Source organism: Ambystoma mexicanum, chromosome 9 (assembly GCF_040938575.1).
Source record: "Ambystoma mexicanum isolate Mex_15411 chromosome 9, UKY_AmexF1_1, whole genome shotgun sequence".
Classification (NCBI taxonomy): domain Eukaryota; kingdom Metazoa; phylum Chordata; class Amphibia; order Caudata; family Ambystomatidae; genus Ambystoma; species Ambystoma mexicanum.
Genome location: NC_090931.1, coordinates 451,646,126 through 451,667,757, shown reverse-complemented (window position 1 = coordinate 451,667,757; position 21,632 = coordinate 451,646,126). Strand labels below are relative to the sequence as shown.

Genomic DNA, 21,632 nt, shown 5'->3' with positions numbered 1-21,632 from the left:
GTCATATAAGATTTGTCCAGGATCACTGTATCGTCTGCTGGCAAAGCCAGGATCCAAGCATGAACGCTTTGGTTCCACAGTCTGGAATTTGGATACATACACACCTCTAATACTTTATTGTCATAATTTGAGGTGCCTGCCTAGGTTTTACAACTCCCCATCTAAACAAACCAATTTCTAGACCTTCAACATACTGTTGCTATGTTATTTTCTATGGCAACCGCTATCTGGTGCAGGTACATTGGTGATGATAACACCTGGAGTGCTATAAAACAAAGTACATATACATGCAGGCTTAACAACTTCATACATTTGAAACGCTTGTCGAACGGGAAATCATATTATACCGTCTAGACCCTGTTTATATATATATTGGCCTAGGGCAAGTCGCTCTGCGAGGAAATCCGCGTTGCAAGGTCCTGACCTTAAATCTGTGTAAGCTGCCATTTTAGGTTCATCCGCCATTTTAGATTCTCTCTCTAAAGTCACCCTGTGTTCTAAGATGGTGGACAGTGTCATTGTGAATGCAACATGGTCGTCTTGACCTCTGTGTACTAGTTAATATGTAAACTGCCTGCAGGCCAAATGTTACGGTCATGTACTGAGACCTTGTCCTTCGTTGACCTGTGTATAAAGGATTACCTGTACCAATGAAACTAATCCATGAATGTATATTGTACACAATACTGTTCGAGCATCCAATGTGAACACATGTTTGACTATATTGTTTAAGATATATGTGAAAGATCAATGTGAAATCCAAAGACACACTGTTGCTACTGTAACTTGTTTGCAAATATGTTAAGGATAACCCCTAAATGTATAGCTGCATAAATTAGGGCACAAACTCGACATGAACCTCTAGCCCATGGAAATGGTTAACCTGCAAGTGGATTGAACATCAGATGACATACTGAATAAAAGGCATGACTATTCTGATGTACAGTCCCACTCACTTCCCACACCGAACGTGTTGGTATTCGCTGTGGTGAACTGAGGGCCTGATAGCTATCCGATACTCTGTTTCTTTGAAAACTGTTCAGTTACTTTGAATAAAGATCTGTGTAACGTTATAACCTGCGTTTAGTGTATTTCTTTTGAAGGTACTTAGCCTTGATATTTTCTTTTGCTTTGATGCCAGCTCATTGAAGGTTGACACTGCTATCGGACCCGGATCGGACGGTGTAAAGAAAAGGGGCCCCTTTCTGAATGAGACGCAACACCTCAACAGCGCTGCACGGCCCAATCCCTGGACGGTGAGCACACGGTCCGAGTCGGCATCTTGACGAGGGTCCACATATCGAGGCGGGCAGATTTGCCAAAATCACCAAACACGAGGTAACATTTTTTGAAAAACTTTGAAATCCAATCGGACCTCCTTAGGCTTGATTAGGTGAGTCGTGACCCAATTCTTAAGTATCCTGATAAATTGTTTTGGAGCATTGCACTTGCAAGTACAATTATTGACCAGGTAACACCAGTATTCTGACATGCCTGGGAAATTGTCTGCCTGCTTTAGAGCATTATTCCGCAGTGACAGACAATCTTTGGAATTTAGCTGTCCGGTGCCACAGGAGGGGTCGCCGGCTTGTACTATGTACTGTAAGCATTGCATTGGTAGTATAGTGTTTAATGATATTTGGCACAGACAAAATAGACATGCTTTCGAACTTCAGTGGCCAATCAATGGTAGTTTTGAGATCCCACGCATAGAATACTTAGAATCTATACTATTAAAGAAAAAGGCTAGACCTGCAGCATTTGACGTATTACAAAATTGGAAGAGAGAAGCTTTACAGCAGTTTAAGAGTAGAGAAAAACATGCACGTCGTCATAAAACGAACGCCGAAACAGCATTGTAATATGACCAAGATAAAAAGCCTGAGTGGACTAGGAATAGGATATGGCTTTCTCACTTGGTATCCAGAAAATCTATCCCTCTAAAGACTTTCATGTTTCCGACAAACTTATCGATAAATTGTTAAATGAACGAAGGCCTGGTGCCACTTCGCCACCTCCGTATGTTCCTCTTCCTGCTGCTTTGCCTCTTCCTGTTGTTATTCCTCCTCCTGCTCCTATCGTTCCTCTTGTCGTTCCTCTTCCTCCAGTCGTGGGTCCTCTTTTTGTTGCTGCTCCTCCGCCTGCTCCTCTACCTGCTCCTCCACTCTTTCCTGTTGTACCAGTGATAACACCTCCGTTGAACGTGCTTACTCTCCCTCTTCCAAGTGGTCCTGCACCGCTTTTAGTAGATCAAGGAGCGGGATCGAGGGTTGTTACTCGCAATACTGTACCTCCAGGGAAGAAACGTGAATTGATTGCGTGGGCTAAGCATTGTATGGAGGGGGGTGATCGAACTAATGTTTTTGCCACACTTTCTAATATGGACAATTCTCCTGAGAAAAATGTTTTTATTGAGGGATTAGGTATTCATTTATGTGTAATGTGGGACAGATTAAACAAAACAGATCTCCCACAATAATTGAGGGATCTGAACACCTTAGAGTTCTCTAGAGACACTGTGGAGAAAGTACGCGAGCATGTTGAGAGGGTATTTGAGTATAGAAAGGAGTTGGAAAGATTACAGAATGAGGATGAAGATGAAGATAGTATGTATGTGCAGAAACGGTTCTTTCCGTGTCGCAAATTGATATCTGAGGTAACAGCGAATTTGTATGAAGGATGCAATTAGATGAATCTCAGACTCGTCGATAACTCCAGTTGAAGTATATGACACATATAGTCAGTATACGCCAGAAATGCAGAGGAAAGTGATACAGGTAAAGGTAGAATACCTACAGGATGAGTGTGTAAAAAGAAAGATTAGTTGTCCCACAGAGTTATTAAGTATTTACAAGAGAGCTTTTTCATTTGACACTTCTTCGGCTGCTTTAGCGCTCGATTTGGCTCTGTTGCTTAGTAAGCGTTCGGATTTGCCTACTTCTCAGTTGCCTATGAGAGAGGTTCCTCCGACACTTGTCCCAAAAGTTGAGATCCCCGCTGATGCTGTAGCGGGTACAGCTGCTGTAGAAATACCTCCACATTATGTGTCTCAGTTTGTTCACGTCCCGTTCTCAAGACAGGAAGTGAACACCATTAGACAATCTATTCCCGACATTAGGAAAAACCTGACAGGGTTCTATAAGGAAATAGAGTCTGTTTTGCAATCCTCAATATTCACTTTAAGTGATATTGATTTGTTATTTCCCGTACTCCTGCCTGTAGATTTGTGGAAAAAGGTCAGGACTATAGATGATGTACCAGGGTTAGGAGATACATGGGCTAACATAATTAGACTCGATGGAGAAAGGCCAGCTTGCAAAAGACCGCCTCAGGTGATACTAACTTTGCCTGAAAGAATAGTTGCGAAATTGAAAACTATGATTCCCGAAAAGAGAATTATTTGGGACAAGCTTACCACCTGTGTCCAAGGGAAGTCTGAGGGTAATACCGAGTTCTTTAATCGGTTCGAACAAGTATTCTCGGATTTCAGTGGACAAGATTTAAGCACAGAGTCTGGGAAAAGATTATTGGTAGACGAATTTGTGTGTGGATTGTTGCCAGACATCCAGTCGCAAATTATGTCTTCCGAGAGCGCTTGGCAAGCAAAGTCTCAATCAGAAGTACTGCACATGGCTCAGTACTATGAGAATCATGTCAATAATGAAAATGAAAGAGTCGAAAAGTGAAAAGGTGATCTGAAAACAAAAGTATTATTACAGCAAATTGTTAGAGGCCCTAGAGGGGGTAATGCACAAATTAGAGGTCAGTATGTTCCACAAGGAAATGTGCCCTTGGGTTCTGTAAATATTAACCAGTGTGTCTATTGTAGGCAAGAGGGTCATTGGCGTGCACAATGCCCGGTCCTTCGACAGAGGTCAAATAACACATTTGGAAATATGGGTAGATGACCCAGAGGTTGCCCGGGTGTAGGGGGCCCTGGTACAGGTCAGTTTTCACAAGATTAACAGCAACCTTTTTCACAGGATAATCAGGCACCAAGTATGGACACTAGAAACATATTTGATCATCCTTCTTCCGCTTACCTCTCTGAAGAACTTCCTTTCGACGATATTCTGTTTTGTAAGGATTGCTTAAAACAGGGTTTGGAATCTACGCCTATTCCCTTTAATCAGAAAGGTCCCTACGTTGAAATGTTAGTGGGAAATAGGAAACATCTATTCGATAGATACAGGGGCGCAGAAGTGTTCCATTGATCATTCTCGGGTTCCAAACATTCCACTGTCAGTGCAAACCAATGTTTCTGTAGGGTTTTCTGTCACACCAGTTGTCTGTCCGGTTTCTTCGCCGGTGCCTATTTCTTTGGGTCCATTTACGGACCATTGCCCATTCCTTTTGACTTTGAATTGTGGAGAGAATTTGCTGGGGTTGAATCTGTTGAAGGAATTAAATGTGGTAATTCATTGTTCCTCTGATGGGTGCGTTTGACGATTTCACCACAGCAACTTTCTGTCTCCCAATTCTTGACTAGACCTTTGCCACCGAAATTTAGTGCTGTTCCGGAGTGTTTATGGGCAGTTGATGACAACGATGTCGGTGTTTTACAAATTGAGCCTGTTTAGATTGTTTTGAAACATGGAGTGAACCTGCCGCTCATTCCGCAGTATAAGATTTCAGCTGATGGTGAGCAAGCTTTGAAATACATCATCTCTGATTTTGTACATCGAGGGGTGATTGAGGAAATTGCAGGTAGTTTATGCAATAGTCCGATTTTGCCCATGTACAAAAAAGGCGATAATGCAATTCCTATTCGTTTCATAATTGATGTACGTGCCATCAATAAGATTGTCGCTCCACAATTTCCAATTGTGCCTGATGTGACGATGATACTGACTATGATTCCTGCCTCAGCTACTCATTTTAGTGTTGTGGATCTAAAGAATGCTTTCTTTAGTATTCCTATACACAAGGACAGTAGACATTTGTTCGATTTCACCTTAGGGGGACGCTCCTTCACATTTACCCGTGCACCACAGGGTTATACGGAAAGTCCTAGCATCTACAGTAGGGCTCTGAAAGAACAACTCGATACCCTGGAGTTGCCCTCTACTTTTACACTGCTTCAACATGTTGATGACTTGCTTTTAGCTCCCGACTCAGAAAGTGCTTGTAAGGAGGGCACTGTGTTGTTGCTTATTCACCTGGCTAAATATGGACATAAAGCTTCGCTTAAGAAATTTCAATATTGTTGTCAGGAGGGGAGAAGATTGACACCTGAAGGGATAAAATTCATTTCTAGCATGTCTGTCCCAAATACGCAGAAAGAAGTTAGAGCCTTCATAGGAATGGCTTCTTACTGTAGACAGTGGATCCCTAATTTCTCGTTAACGATTAAGCCGATGTTGGCTCTGACGAAGAAGAGCATTTCTTCGCCATTGCTGTGGAACATGGAGCATCAGCGTGTATTTGATTTGCTCAAGACTGCATTGTGCTCGGCACCGGTTTTGGGCACACCAAATTATGAAAAGGCCTTTGTGCTGTTTGTGCATGAATGTGATGCATGTGCTTTGGCTGTGTTAACACAGGAACATGGAGGGAAGAGTAGGCCATGCAGTTACTTTTCTTCCGCCCTTGATCCTGTAGCATGCGCTTTGCCAAGATGTTTGCGAGCTGTCACTGCTGCTGCTGCGTCTGTAAAACAGAGTGAGGGAATGGTCCTAGGCCATGCTTTAACTCTGATGGTCCCTCACTCTGTAGATGTTCTATTGAACAGAACTCAAACGCAACACCTCACTTCCGCACGGTTAACAAGATATGAATTGATCTTGTTTGCACCACACATACAAATTAAGAGGTGTTGTGTTCTTAATCCGGCTGAACTCTTACCTTTCCCGCAAGGTACTTCTTGCAGTGACGAAGAGTTACATGACTGTCTTTACACTACCGAATAAGAGACAAAGGGTAGAATTGATCTAAAACATACTCCTTTGAACAATCCGCAAGGGGAGCTGTTTTGCGATGGCTCCTGCTTCAAACTTCCGGATGGTACATCCACAGCTGCTTATGCAATCACTACATTGAGAACGGTTGCGGAAACCAAGAGAATCACGCATAACTCTGTGCAGGCCGCAGAGATTATAGCATTGACCCGAGCTTGCGAACTTTCCGAAGTGCTTACCGTGAATATTTACACTGACAGTCAGTATGCCTTTGGGGTGGTTCACAACTTTGGGAGACTTTGGTCAGAAAGAGGGTTCTTAACTTCACATGGTACAAAGATCCAGCATGGCTCCTTGACAGTACGGCTACTCTCAGCGCTTGCACTCCCTATTCAGTTAGCTATTGTAAAATGCGCAGCGCATCAAAAGATTGTAGATGATATAGAAAAAGGGAATGCTTTTGCTGACCAGATAGCTAAACAGACTGCCAATGACCTCTCTTTAGACATACATACTTCAAGGGAAGCAACAAATGCCTGTACTATGGATGAGAGTATCGATTCTGTGAGGGATATCCAAGCCGATGCCACATTAGAAGAGTCTAAAAAGTGGGCTGAGGGCTTGGGGAAACTTGATGATGATGGGTGTTGGGTGGACAGAGTTGAAGGGAAATGGCTACTTCCTGACGCATATATTATGATGATGGTAGTCATGGCTCATGGCCCTATACATATATGTGCCCGCAAGATTACAAAAATGCTGGAAAATGTATGGGTGAATGACAAAATCTCTAAGGTAGCTGAACGTTTTGTCCAAAACTGCATGATCTGTTTACAGCATAATGTGGGAAAGGGAACGCCAACTCCTAGGTGAAGTTTTGGTCCACCTTCTGTCCCCTTCGAGGTTATACACTTTGATTTTATTGAAATGGAACGATGTAATAACTTGAAATACGTGTTAGTTGTCATGTGTGCTTTTAGCAAATGGTTTGAGGCTTTTCCTGTTAAAGATGCTACAGCCATGACTACTGCAAAGACTATGTTAAAAGATTATTTCCCTAGGTTCGGGCTACCAAGAGTCATCTGGTCGGACAATGGTCCACATTTTTATCACTGCTGTAATTCTGCAGATATGCGCAGGATTACAAATCGATAAACGGTTCCATTCGGACAGACACGCTCAGAGTGCCGGACTAGTAGAAAGACACAACGGCATCATCAAAAACAAGCTCGCTAAGACGTGTGCCGGCACCAAATTAAAATGACCGGACGCCTTACTGATCGTGTTGTTATCCATGTGTACGACCCCTCAAACTAAGACTGGACTCTCTCCCTTTGAGGTGGTTATCGGGAGGCCTGCTAATATCTGGAACCTTCTGAAAAATCGTTCACTGCGAAATGTGGAAAATCTACTTCTTTCAGATTAATGTAGTGAGTTGACTAAAAACTTGTATTTGATTTTTCACCAGGTGCGAGAGGCTTTCCCTGTACGATACGAGGGCCCAGGTCACAGCATACGGCCCGGTGACTGGGTCCGCATAAAAGCATTTGAGCGATCGTCTTGACTTGCACCTCGGTGGCGGGGCCCCTTCCAAGTCCTGCTGGTCATGCAAACGGCGGTGCAGGTGTCAGGCAGGAAAAATTGTGACCCACACCTAGAAGATTCCACACCCAGTGCCATACGATACAGAAGAAACAGAACCCCTCATCAGTACTGCAATCAACGATCCCGAAGCAGTAAACAGCATTGAGAGTACATCGGAGACTCTCCCTGAGCCCGTGGGGCCTGGGGAAACAGCCATTTTGCCTCCACACTCTCCAACAGTTTTGTCTCCGGAAGCTGTTGTTCCGGATCTTGCATCCTCTCTTGGTTCTTGATACGTCGCTTCCAACGGGAAGTGATGACTCGTTTTTCTCAGATCACTCAGTACCAGGAAGCACGAGGTACAATCTGCGACCTAGGAAATAGACCTACTGCACGATTCGGCTGTGCGATCAAGGTGAATCTTCAAGGGCTTGCCTTTTTGGCCCGATCTATTGCTTACACAGGGATTCTGTTGGCTAGGGTTTGTGGAAGGACTAAGAAGACGCTCGGCCTGGAGGTCGCCAGCAAAAAAAATATTGGCGTGTTAATTTGTAGATTACAATGCCTGTCACCGCTACAGCTCGTACAGAAATGATAAGTGAACGTGTGACCAGCTGCGAAAAAAGGACAATCTGCAAAATGGGCCCCGGGAATGTATTGTTGTTTGATGATAATACTAATTGGTTTTATAATAGTCATTGTTTTAGGCTTCTGGTATCTAGAGGAAGTACATCCGCTCGAGAATTTGTTACCGACTGAAAATGTACCTACTGTTTCTACTCCTTTTGTGCATCTGCACACCCTATCTCCTAGGGATTCTCAGCATAAACAGAGATATCACAATAATACGCTATTACTCATCATGCATGCTACACATGCCATCTTTAATAAGTTCAACTGTTGGGTTTGCTCGCATTTACCACAACATGGGGCTAAGGGGCTAGTTTGGTATAGTCATCCTTTGCCTTTGACAACTGCATGTTATGCTTCTCTTAGAGCACTATTCTTTGGTCGCTGGAGCGATAGCATCCCAGGGAACTTCGATGGGACTAATTTGAATTAGTTTGTAAATTAGTGGGGTCCGCTTGCTGCATTTTCGTGCCAGATTCCTTCCCAACTATCTTCAAGGCAATACAGAATCTGCATGTCCTAAGTTCAGAAGTGCATGTTCCCGCTTGATTCTGGGACTTCTTGCGATCTTGGGGTTGGAAGGTACTCTTGGTCTTGCTGATCATTTTGGGAATTCTGTTGTTCCTTTGTTGCTGTATACAGTGTCTTCCTGGTATATGTCCAGACATAAACTCCAATGAATATGTTCTGAAAGAAATTCTGGTAACCGATCTAATGGTGATTGATATCTCCGATGGTGATTCAGGGTGTGTGGACATTGAGACGTGGAATTATTCGTAAAGTGATTAGAAGCAGTTTAGCGCTTGGCATAGGCCAAAAGGAGGGTTTGTCGAACGGGAAATCATATTATACCCTCTAGAACTTGTATATATATATATATATTGGCCTAGGCCAAGTCGTCTGCGAGGAAATCCGCGTTGCGAGGTCCTGACCTTAAATCTGTGTAAGCCGCCATTTTAGGTTCATCCGCCATTTTAGATTCTCTCTCTAAAGTCACCCTGTGTTCTTAGATGGTGGACAGTGTCATTGTGAATGCAACATGGCCGTCTTGACCTCTGTGTACCAGTTAATATGTAAACTGCCTGCAAGCCAAATGTTAGGGTCATGTACTGAGACCTTGTCCTTCGTTGACCTGTGTATAAAGGATTATCTGTACCAACGAGACTAATCCACGAACGTATATTGTGCACAATACTGTTCGAGCATCCAATTTGAACACTTGTTTGACTATATTGTTTAAGATATATGTGAAAGCAATCCAAAGACACACTGTTGCTACTGTAACTTGTTTGCGAATATGTTAAGGATAACCCCTAAATGTATAGCTGCATTAATTAGGGCACAAACTCGGCATGAACCTCTAGCCCATGGAAATGGTTAACCTGCAAGTGGATTGAACATCAGATAACATACTGAATAAAAGGCACGACTATTCTGATGTACAGACCCACTCACTTCATACACCAAACTTGCTGGTATTCGCTGTGGTTAACTGAGGGCCTGATAGCTATCCGATACTCTGTTTCTTTGAAAACTGTTCAGTTACTTTGAATAAAGATCTGTGTATCTTTATAACCTGCGTTTGGTGTATTTCTTTTGAAGGTACTCAGCCTCGATATTTTCTTTTGCTTTCACATGCTGAGTCGGCCTTGCTGGAATTTGGTATTGTAAACTTGCATATGGATGCATATCTCTGCAATGAGTGCTTACCACACTGAGCTATCCTCTGAACTATGGGGACGCTAAAATGTATCAATATGCATTTCAACTTTGGCTATTGCACATGATCATTATAATCCCCACAGAATGGTGAGCATGCTACAGGTATTTTGCCACGCAAACTATGTATACCACAGTGAACATAGCATTACACGATGAAAAGATCAGAACAAAATGTACTTAACATACAGAAAATAGGTTTAGCCTTAGCAGCACACCGTATAAAATCCTGATGTGTGATACTTGATTTTGTTGATTTAGGGAAAGTGACTTTTTTTTAATAAGGCTCATTCTTGGGGCCCCCTCCAAGGTGGGGGCCCGGGGCAAGTGCCCCTTTAGCCCTCCCATAAAGACGTCTCTGGCCTTTCACCATAATTATAGTCCCAACACGCTGTTGGTTGAATTTTCACGGATGGACCGAAGTACAAAAGTTGGGAGAATAGGGCGGTGTTATTATGCGTGTGTAAATTTCAGTCAATTAAAGTTATGTGAGGGTGGCCAAGACCCTGCTAGTCACTCATGTCTGAATGGTGTGTCGATGAGTGCAGCAGAGGTATACTATGAACCAAAGGGGGGGAATTGTGTTTAAGGAGATAGAGAGTTTTGTGGGAAGCTTATGTTTGAATTCATGTTGTTAAAAGTAGCTTCATTCTCATGGCAGAGGTGTTGTGCAATAGTGTTTGTGTTATATGTGAGTGCAGGCTGTGTGGAATGAGCCTGTACCTTCTACAAAGTTGCAAAGGTGCGGTGTGTGAGAGGAGTAATAGGTTAGCACCATTAGCTGTACAAACAACAATGTCTACATCCTGGGTTCCATCTACACATAAGGAGCAGCGTTACGATTTGCAGACGATCTAAGTGCTGAATGAATACATAATACTCAGCCTCCAAGAGGATCTTGGAGCGAGATATTGCCATGCCTAGTTCCGTCTCGTGCAAACATGTCCCCATTTTACGATTACATGTGGTGGCATGGTCCACCCTCATATGCTTTAGAGTTACATGCAGTGCAGACTAAGAGGGGGGAACTGAAGTATCTGAAAGATGTCCTCCCAGAAGATCAGAGTGATATTCCAATGGTGCAATTTAAGTGCGAAGCATTGCCCACCCTCCAAGCCCAACATGAGTGCAATACTGACAGGTTCTTTCAGGTGCTGGATACTAGAATGCCTTCATGAGTCCTCCATATGTGGTTGGCAGCCCCAAGGAGGGGTTCATGATGGCAGAACAAAGTGGATGAAAGCAGTGAAAAGGCTAGTAGCTGACAGAGGGACAGGCGGTGGAGTGTGCGCGGCAGTGATTGCTGGATGAGCTTGAGTGCGAGTGTAGGGGAGTGGGTGCAGGGAAGTGGGGGGACCCGGATGTGCGGAGGGAACAAACATACTTTGAGGGTTTTCCTATAGGCCAAGTGATCCTCTATGAGTTGGAGAGTGAGGCAGTTCCAGAAAGTGGGTGCGAGGACGGAGAACAGGGACCTGCTAATCTGGAGAACTTGAAAGGGGAAACCACCAGGTGTGTTGAGCCAGATCTGAGGATTCTGATGGGGGTAGCGTGTGAGATTGTTTTGGAGGAATTCTGGGCCTTTCTTGTGGATAGCGCGGTGAGTAATGCAAGTGGCTTTGAAAGAGCCCTGTTGACTGATGGGCAGCCAGTGAAGTGTCCTGAGCGTGGGGGAGATGTGTTCTCTCGGGTGCAGTGCGAGGAGGAGCCTTGCTGTATAGTTTTGGATTTGTTGGAGCTTTCTGAGTTGGTATGTAGGCGTGCATAGGTAGAGTGAACTAGAGTACTCTAGGCTCGAGAAGATGGCGGCCATGATTGCAGAGACTCTATGGGGGTAGGGGAGATGAGGAAAAATCCACTTGAGGATGCAGAGGTAGAAGGTGCATGATCTGGAGACTGCATTGATGTGATGGGAGATGGTCAGGACCAAGCTAAAAGTGCATCCTAGGTTTTTGACTGAGGGGGATGCAGAGGGCACAGGTCCTAATGAAGACGGCCAAGGGATAGGTTGGGAACGGAGCGCTGTTTTGCTGCAGATTAGGATTTAATTTTTTGTAGGGTTGAGGAGCAGGTGGTTGTTCGTCATCCACAGGTCAATGTCTGAGAGGGAGGATGCCATGTCTGGATGGGTTGAAGAGGGGCAGTTGGCAATCTTGAGGATGATCTGAGTGTCCTCAACATAGTTATAACATGTGACATTGTGAGAGTGGATGAGCGAGGGGAGGGGGGAAAGGTAGAGGTTGAAGAGGAGGGGGAGAGGGAGGCTCCCTGAGGGACTCAGTGGGGTATTTCGGAGGGGGGTAGAGGAAAAAGAATGGAACAAGACGATTTGGGAGCGTTCAGAGAGGAAAGAGGAGATCCATCTTAGGGCGGACTCCCTTATGCCTAGATCAAAGAGTCTTTTTGTGAGGATGGAGTTGTTGATCATGTCAAAGGCTGTGGAGAGGTCAATCAGAATGAGAGTGGCACAGCCATCAGAGTCTTCTGTTCTTTTTAGGTCACGTGAGATAGAGACTAGGACAGATTCAGTTCCATCTAGGAGTCTGAAGCCATACTGGGCAGGGTCAAGAAGGCCATGGAAATTCAGTGAAGAGGCTGAGCTAGGAGGAATCTATGTGATCAATGCTCTGCCCGTAACTGCGCCAACGTAAATGTCGACGCCAATTACGACGCAGTGCAGTGATTGAATAGATCACTTTACCCACATCCCCTGGCCCACATTCTCTTACCCGACCCCCCACCCCACTTACCTTTACGGCGGCACACTTCCCTCTATCCCTGCGGCGTCAGTTCCTCCTACTTACATGGGTCAGAGCTAACGCCGCAGGGTGTTTTAAAAAAAAAGGTTTCACTTTCTTGTCCCCCACTTACCATTGTGGTAAGCGGGGGACACCCCTGCAAACCCCGACTCCTGTTACTGCACCCAAGGTGAGCGGGGGACACCCCCGCTCTGCTTGGGTGCAGTAATGGGAGTCAGTATTTTGTGCTTAGGGGGCGAACTACTGATGGCATCATTTTTGAATATTTCCAGCTGGGAGTATGCTGTGCAATATAGTAGTTTGGCTATTAAAGCGATTGTCAAAGATGGGCTGGTAATTGGTGGGAAGGAGGGGGTCAAGAGAGGGCTTTTTTTAGTAGAGGTTTGACGGGAGAGGTTTTGTATGCTAGTTGGAAGATTCGAGCTGTTGGTGAGTGGTTAATTATAGATCTGGAGAGGGTGCCTGCACAGGTGGATGAGAGAATGTTTTTGAGGAGGGCCAGGAGGCAGGGGTCTCCCGGGGAATCCGAGGGGCAGCTATTTGAGCAGAGCCTTGAGAACTCAGGATGGGAGATCGCAGGGAAGGAACTGAAGTGGGTGCGTGTTGGGGGCAGCTGAGGAGGGCGGTCGGTGAAAGGGCGGCAGAGGGTGATCATTTAGCATGGATAACAAGGTTACTTTCAATAGCAATGGTGAAGTAGTGGTCGGAAAGGGTGTCGCACAGTGACTGGGAGACGGGGACGAAGAGGAAGAGCAGAGGGGGGCCTTGAATTCAGAGATAATCTTGTGGCGTTCTTGGCATGGGTCAACCTTACTGTGCTGGCGGTGGGGTTGCCTTAATCTATCCTGAGTTGGTTCCTTCTTTCATCGTACCGACCCAACTCTATTCTTCCTTTGTGGACCTGGTTTGCAAGTTGGTTTGTTATCTCTCCCTCCTCCACTCTGACCATTGCTACCATTTACCAGCTTCCAGGCGCTACCACTCTGTTCCTCTCTGAATGGGCTGATTTCTGCTCCTCCTTACTTTCAACCACCTCCAAACTTCTCCTCTTGGGTGACTTCAGCATCCAATTGGATTCCCCTGCCTCAGCATCCACTCTTTTCATTGACCTCTGTGCCTCTCTTTCCCTCTGTTGGCTAGGTACCCTGGACACCATCATCCACTCAGATCTCTCTCTCACTCCCCCTCTGCTCACCCCTCTCTCCTGGTCAGATAATCCTCTCCTCTCCTCTCACCTGGGTCCCTTCAGCCCTCCTACCGTTCCCTCAAAATCTGTGCCAACCTTGTTCTCATACATACGCCGATGACACAAGTTTCAGATGCTGCCTTTGTCTCTACCTTCATCCCCCCTTCCCTGCTACCTCAGACTCTACCAATGATGCTGCTCTCAGCAACCTTCACTCGGCCATCACCAATACTCTTGACATCCTTGCCCCATTCATGAGGATCCGCCTGAAACCTGCATCTAAACGTAGCACCTGGTATGTCTCTGAACTTGCATCCCTGAAAAGAAAAAGCAGAGCAGCGGAACAGAAGTGGCAAACCTCAGGTTCACCCTCTGACAAACTGGCCTGCCACCTGCTCCAAAGGCAATACAGACTCTCCATCCATGCCAAAAAAAGGGACCACATTCAGGCACAGGCATCTGGTGCATCCAATAACATGGCTGAACTTTTCAAAATCTGCAGGGAGCTAACAAACCCTCTTGCAGTCTCCTATTCCCCTCTTCCTTCCCATGCCCTCTGCAATGTACTGGCCACACACTTTGCCACCAAAACACAGGACATCATGAACACCCTTGTTACTCACCCGCCAACCCCATCCCACACCCCCTTCCCTCCCCTGGCCACTTACCCTCCTCCTTCTGCCTTCTCCTTCTTCACCCCTGTCAATCCCAAAGAAGTTTTTGCATCTATGAAAGCTTCTTCCAAACAGTTTCCCCCTGCTTGTCCAGAACCATCAAGGACAACATTGTCTCTCTTGCCTTTGCATTCGCAAATTTATGGAACCACCGTTTTGCTGCTGGTTTTTTCCCCTCCTCCCTCAACCACTCCCTTGTTCGCCTGCTTCTGAAAAATTCTTCATCAGACCATACATGTCCATACAACTACCTCCCTATTTCAATCAACCCCTTGCTGGGGAAACTGCTGGAGAAGCCGACCTTGCCCCAACTAAACTCGCACACTAAAATTGTCGGTGGTCTCCACGATCATCAATCCGTATTCTGAGTATCCAGAGGCACGGAAACTGCTCTTCTGAACACCTGTGAAGAACTGCTCGCATCCCTGGACTCCTCCCCAGCTGTCCTCATCCTACCCGATCTCTTCTCTGTCTTTGAAAATGTCAACCATTCCGTCCTCATACAAAGGCTCCACGATACCCTTGGTATCCTGGTAGGGGCACTGGAATGGCTGACCTCTTTCCTAACTGACGGCTCCTCCCAAGTCATCTTGGGCACCTGTTCCTCTCCTACTTCCTTCTCCACCTGCGGTGTCCCCCAGGGATCTATCCTCTCCCCCTGATTCTTTAACATCTACCTAGCTCAGCTTGCACTCCTCACCCCCTTCTCCCCCGACTTGTAGAGTTATGTGGATGACACTTAACTCTTTTTCAGACTTCCTGCTGACTCACTCGCACCTTCCTTCATCCATGACTGCCTATCTGCCATCCAGGCCTGGTGCACTTCCAATGATTTCTGTATCAATGCCAGAAAAACTGAGATCCTTCGATTGGGACCTATGCTCTCTCCTTAGCTTCTCTATGGCCTCTCACCTTGGGCTCTCACCCGGCTCCTTCTTTTGAAGCCATAAACCTAAAAATCATCTTTGACCCCTCTCTCTCCTTCCTCCCTCACACTCAGGACATTGCTAAGAAGTACTACTTTGAACTCTAAATTCTAAATGGAATTTTTCCTTTTCTCACTTTCCTCCAGAAGCTCAATTTTTCCGAGCCCTGGTTCTCTCTAGGCGTGGCTATTGCAACAGCCTCCTCCACAATCTACCTTCTTCCACTCTGCGACCACTTCAGCTAATCCAGAATAGAGCAGCGGGACTTATCATTGGGCTTAAGCCCAGGGACCGCATCTATCCTGCCCTAAAATGTCTCCACTGGCTCCTGGTTGCTGCACAGATCAAATTAAAATCCCTCTGCATCATCCACAAGGCTGTCTAGGGTCGGGGACCACACTATCTGCTACTCTCTCTTACAAAATACTCTCCTTCTAGACTTCTTTGTTTCTCTTGCACCAACTCCCTGTGTGTAAAGCGTTTAGCTAAACAGAGAGCACGAGGTTGTTTGCTTTCCTCAGAAGGATCCTTCCTATGGAACAGCCTCCCACTCCGTCTGCGTCTTGAGCAGGACCTTCTTAAGTTCCAAAAGCACCTCACGACTTTCCTCTTTTCCTCCTCTTTCCTTTCTTCCATCATCTGCTAATCTCACAGTTGCTTTGATTTGTGTTTTATGCATCCTTGGGCCCCTTACCACTCACACACAATCTTCCAAGCTTTTGTGTACCTTCAGCACTTGCCTTGGCACACTTTTTGTACTAGAGACTCACACTTTTCCACCTAACACAGTTCCTGGCCGCATAGCACTTACCATACCTTGCACTTCATCTGTGGCTCATCCCCGAGCACAGACATCCCAGCACCTACACCTCTTCCCTTTTCGCTGCTGCACTTGCACGTTATGAATACTTACAAGGCATAGTAAGTTCTGCAGTCCCTTCGCCAACTGTATTTCTGTATATTTTAATTGTACTACAATCCCATGTTCCCTTCCTGTTGCCCTCTGGGCGTTTTGAAACAGAATGTATTTGCTGTATAAGGGCCTAACAAGCAAACAATAAACTAAACTAAACTACCCAGCATGCCTAATGTGATTGCTGCTGTGGACTGCACCCATGTGGCATTGGTGGCCCCCCAGGTATCTTAAGAGGTATACCGCAACCTGAAGTAGTATGGCTCCCTGAATATCCTGCAATCCTGACCTCTTCATCACACACTGCTGTGCCCGCTTCCCTGGTTATATCCAAGATGCCATGGGCCGCAGAAAAGCACACTGCCTGCATACATGTAGAGGCACACAGGGCAACACATGTCGATTCGGGGTGAGAACAAGTGCCCTACTGCACACCTACACTTTAAAACTGAAATGCTATGTAAAAGGTGGGCCTTTCCACAACTGATCAATGCATGTACTGTCAAAGCCATGTACATGCAGGACCTGGCCGCTCACGGCACATGACAGTCTACAACCCACAGGACTTGAACATGATGGACAATGCAGTAGTAAGCTGCCAATGCACATTGCCCCAACAGGCTAGCAACACACACAAATGACTATAGGAACCACAATGTTCTACACTGCACCAAAGGACTGCCACACTGGCACTAGTAACGCCATGTACTCAGGTAACCATGTATATGATGCCATCATGGAATTAATGCAGACAACACAAACCTGCAGTAGTACAGCTAACCAACCATCAGGGCACATGCATGAGAGCAACACACAGGCCTAACACAGGCCCGATGCCATCCCGCCATGACCGTGAGCTGTGTGCATGGTATCACATGACAAAGAAAATAGACAATGACAAAACATCCATGTACTGTGATTGTAAGACATGTTGTGAGACAATACTCATAGAATGTATGCACAGAGTGTCTATCAACATGGCGTTGTAAAAGGCAACACATCCACAATGCTCTTTGATGGACATCCATGACCTTTGTCCTTGCAAGTGACTCTGAACACTCCCAGCAACCATGACTAATGACACACGTGCAGAATATACAGACCCCACAGAAGTTGGCCTACAACGAGGCACACATCCAAACCAGGCTCTGCATCAAGCAGTCCTTTGGCCTGTTAAAGGTTTGTTTCTGGTGCCTACACTGGACTGGAGGAGCCTTAATGTACAGGCCAGAGAAGGTTGCACACATTGTTCTTGCCTGCGCCATGCTGCACAACATTTCCCTCAGGTGGAATGTCCCCCTACCCCCTGATGCAGATATACCACCCCCAGAAGAGGACTCACTGCCTGTGGGTGATGCACTGCCATGCAGTGAGTGGGAAGAGTGCAGGGATGGAACATCTGTGAACTACTGGGATATATCAATGGGAAGGTGGAGTTTAAAGGAAGAGAAACCACCACCAGAGTTTATTTTAGCCATGAAGGCCCAGCAGTACTGGGATGGGACGACCAAGACAAGCTAAAAATCAAACTGGACCCCAGCACAGAAGACCAGGTACTGTCTGTCTGCGCGAGGAATGGGCCCATTGTCAAGAGTGACTACCCAAAACTTTTCTCGGAGGAGCCGGGTCACATCAAGGGCTTTGTCCATAAAATAATGCTCAAAAAGAATGCCGTCCCAGTCAAACATCGAGTGAGGCCAGTGCCAGCAACCGCAAGAGACACTCTCAGGAATCAATTGGACAAAATGAGAGCGGAGGGTGTCATTGAAGAAGTTGAAGCGTCAGAATGGCTGAGCCCAGTCGTGCTTATAAAGAAACCGAACTCACAAGAGCTAAGGGTGTGTATTGACCTTCGCAGTTTAAACTTAGAGGTCATCACCGACAACTACCCACTACCGAGCATAAATGAACTCATTCTGTTGATGAAGGAAGCCAAAATGTTCTCAAAACTGGATATGAGAAACGCATATCACCAAATACAATTGCATGAAGAGTCGAAACCCCTCACAGCATTCATCACACCGTTTGGCACCTATCAGTTCACCAAGATGCCATTCGGCTTATCGTCGGCAGCATCAGCTTTTCAACGCATGATGGATGTCTTGCTACGAAAGGTCAAAAATGTCGCGTATTTCCAGGACGACATCCTTGTGTACGCAGGGGATGAACAAACGCACAATGCCACATTGAGAACTGTCCTGATCAAGCTGCAAGAAGCAGGGGTGAGGCTACGCCATGAAAAATGCGTATTCAAAGCGAAAGAAGTCGAATACTTGGGGTACAAAATCTCAGAAAAAGGGATCAGTCCCAAACAAAATTTGATGCATGCAATCATAAAAGCACCGGAACCCACCAGCAAAGACGAAGTAAGATCATTTTTTGGACTGGCGGAGTATTACGCAAAATTTGTCCCCAAGTTCTCAGAAACCTCAGCACCACTCCATGACCTCCTCAAAAAAGGTTCGGAATATTTGTGGCAAGAACCCCACAAGAAGGCGGTTGAAAGTATAAAACGGCACATCATGGAAGCGCCGTGTTTACAGCCATTTAACCCAGAGTGGGATACAGTCATCACCACGGATGCCAGTGCATACGGACTAGGAGCAGTTCTTACGCAGAAGAAGGGGGACACGGAGCATGTGGTAGCCTTTGCCTCGAAGGCCTTGTCCTCGGCAGAACAGAACTACTCTACCACAGAAAAGGAAATGTTGGCATGTGCATGGGCGGTAGAACATTTTAGAACATATGTGTGGGGCACGAAATTCAAATTGGTGACAGACCACAAACCCCTCATCCACATGCTCAGCCCGGGAGGTACTAAAGTGTCCACACCCAGATTGGCACGCATTGCAGCAAAACTGCAGGAGTACACGTTTGAAGTGCAGCACATCTCAGGATGGAAGAATTCGCAGGCAGACTGCATGTCAAGATTGCCAGAAGGTAAAGACAAGGCCACCACGTTTCTACAAGGAGAATGCATCGTGGCATCCATCACCGATATAAAAGCACCAGATTATATGGAACTCAGCGAGAAACACTGGTTGGAAGAAGACAGAAAAGACCCGGCTATGGCGAAAATCCGTGAGCGGATCAAGGCAGGGTGGCCAGGTGAAAAAACGATGCCAGAAGGCATGAGACCCTTTTGGAAGGTGGCCGAAGAGATATCTGAAACGGACGGAATAATAATGAAGACGGACCAGATAATCCCACCCGTAGGCATGAGGAGCACTATTCTATGCAGAGCCCACGCTGGTCACCTGGGAAACACGATGACCCGTCGCAGAGTCCGGGAGGCCTACTGGTGGCCGTCCATGGACCAAGAGATTCGCACCATGATAAAGCAGTGTCATGAGTGCTTCAATAGCGACAAAAGATTGAAACTCAGACAGGCACCCCTAATTCCCACAGAAGTACCAGAAGCGGTGTGGTCTAAAGTGGGCATAGACTTTATAGGACCCCTGGAAGCGATGGCACCAGAACATCGGTACGGCATAGTGCTGGTTGATTACCTATCCAAGTGGGTCGAGGCTGAGTTCGTCCCAAACATTACCCCCGCGATTGTAATTGAAGTCCTCACTGAAATTTTTCAAAGGGAAGGCCTCCCCAAGGAAGTAGTAACGGACAATGGGGTACAACTGATCTCACGGGACATGGAACAATTCCTGAGAAAGCACAATATAGGTCAAAAGAAGGCGGCCTTGTATCATCCCCAAGCCAATGGGCTTGTTGAAAGGGCCAACAGGTTCATTAAGGGAGCAATCCAACTAGCCACTGCCTCTGGAATGGACCCCCTAAAAACCACTAAGGAGGCCATAGCGGCCCACAGACTCAATCCAAACGGAATCACGCAAATATCCCCGTTTCGAATGTTGAGAGGGAGGAGTGCAGCCTCCACGCTCATACCACCATGGTTATCCAAAGTAAGAGAGGATGAAGCAGTGGACATGTCAGAAGTGGTGTGGAGAATTGAAAACAGCAAGGCACGCATGAACACGTGGAGTGACCAAAGAAGAAGACCAAGCAAGCGTCAGACATTGGAGGGGGAGATTGGGTCAAAATAAGACTACCGAAAAAAGACCAAATCACGGGCTCTCGGTTCAGCAGACCCACCAAAGTGATTCACAGGGGAACAAACCATGTCCGCACCGAGGATGGGCGCACATGGAATCTGGAAAGAGTAGCCCTATATCAGAAGAGACAAGAAAGAGCAAGAACCCCGGAGAGATCACATGCTGAAGAAGGAATAGACAATGAGCGAAGGGAAGAACGTGAGCCCGAGAGAAGCTACAGAGAAAGGGAAGAAACAGAGATGGAACCGAATCACCCAAGCCAGAACCGGAACAGGAGCAACAGGAAGATCGCACTGGAAAGGGTGACCGACCTAGAAGAGAGCACAGAAGACCGGTGAGATACAGTGACTATGTTTTGCAATGAACTTCCTTTGCCTCACCAAAGGGAGGTGTGTAGAGATATCGCGAGAGTTACCAACTCTCGCGAGATCTCGCCACGGCAGCGAGGACCGCCCCCGCGCGCTTCGCGCGCATTACGGAAGCAGCAGAGGACACGGCAAGACGTGTCCTGCCGGCTCCTCCGAGATTGTGGCCTGGGGGCTTACACTACGAGACATTTCAGTCCCACAGCCCTGCAGCAGTTATTAGGCACGTTTGCCTAGCCGCCTGGCTCTTTATTACTTACATGTTCGCGGCAGATGTCCCTTATACAATAAAAGACATCCAGCCATTAATCACGCCTCCTGTCATCTGTGCAAGAGTTTACTACAAAGACCTGAGTGATTTTTATTTTTGAGCACAGTGATATCCACATGCTTGCACATCTGTGAATATAATCACGTCATGAATTAAACACATGCACAAAATTAGGAATGTCCGAGCATTGCTTCAAGTGAACTATTATTTTATCTTGAAATGTGCAAACACACCCAGACCCCCACTCCACAACGCCAGCCCAAGCACACCCTCTCCCAACTCCCTCTCCCCACATGCCATCCCCAGCACACCCACCCCCCACTTCCCTTGTGCCTATATAAACATGCACAGTCACTTGCATGGCCTCTTGCCCTTACTATTCTGCTCCAGCACCTTTGGATCCAGATTGTGTGGGAGCGGTTCCTTGGGATGTTCTGCAAAGATCCCTATGTGTGGATTGACGGAGGTGGATTTGTCTGACTTTGGCACCTGGATACGTTGGAGTGTCAAGAGCATGCTGGCCTGCATAGCCATGGCAAAGACTGAGACTCTCTCTGTCATCGCCCTCACCCTCAGCCTGATGACAGTCAGGGAGGCAGATGTAACAACTTTCTGTCGTCGGTTCTGGTCCTTGGTCC

At 46.4% G+C, this 21,632-nt stretch overlaps 1 protein-coding gene across 1 annotated transcript in view; it reads right to left on the bottom strand.

The window, feature by feature from the left end:
• Nucleotides 1-21,632, bottom strand: part of LOC138488168 (ras GTPase-activating protein 4-like) — a 1,092,176-nt gene that overhangs the window by 732,498 nt on the left and 338,046 nt on the right. The window lies entirely within an intron of this gene.